We start from the raw sequence: 787 nt of genomic DNA, 5'->3' as shown, positions 1-787 counted from the left end.
AGCCTCCTGCATGATTTGTTCCACTACAGACTGAAAAGGTATGGAAACAGGTTGCAGCCCTGATACACTTCCTTCCTGATTTTGAACCATGCAGTGTTTCCATGCTCTGTTCTGAAGGTTGCTTCCTGGTAATAGATTTCACATGAACACAAGTGTTTCGGGCTTCTCATTCTGCTTAAGGCTAGCCACAATTTGTGGTGATCCACACAACCTTTGCATAATCAATGAAACACAGACATACAACTCAATTCTATTTCAGTGATTCATGAAAGTACCAATTTACTTCAGGTACCTGTGACATTCCCCCCAACACAATCCCTTTTAATATTTTAATTAACGTACTTTACTTAAGGGCTGATAACCTAAAGATCTGGTAGTTGGAACTCACTAACTTCTGTGAGGGGAAAAAAAGGTGTGACACTGGCTTCCTAAAGATTCCACCCATGGAAATTCTATGAGACATTTAGAAATTCTATAACGTCTCTACGAGTTAGAATCTACTGACAGACTTTTACAATACTTTAAATCTTTGAAACTATCTAAAACAAAGAGGGGAAAATAATTTATTCTCACAAGCACATACTCAAGTCAGCTGAAAGCTAGACAAATCTACACTGATCACCTAAGAGTTCAGCTGGCAATGAGCAAACTCACCTACACATAAGCACATACACCAGCTGGGAAGTGGGTGGGTGTGCCTGTGCAGATCTGGTCACCCCAGTGTGTTCAGCTCAGGTTGTAAGAGCCCTCTGCAAGGTACTTCCTCGCTGTGTTTCTGATTCCTGTT

Source organism: Elephantulus edwardii, unplaced genomic scaffold (genome assembly GCF_000299155.1).
Source record: "Elephantulus edwardii isolate Elephantulus edwardi_28Jun2011 unplaced genomic scaffold, EleEdw1.0 scaffold00124, whole genome shotgun sequence".
In the NCBI taxonomy this organism is placed as follows: domain Eukaryota; kingdom Metazoa; phylum Chordata; class Mammalia; order Macroscelidea; family Macroscelididae; genus Elephantulus; species Elephantulus edwardii.
The sequence above is the reverse complement of the archived record's forward strand: the minus strand, read 5'-3'. Positions refer to the sequence as shown.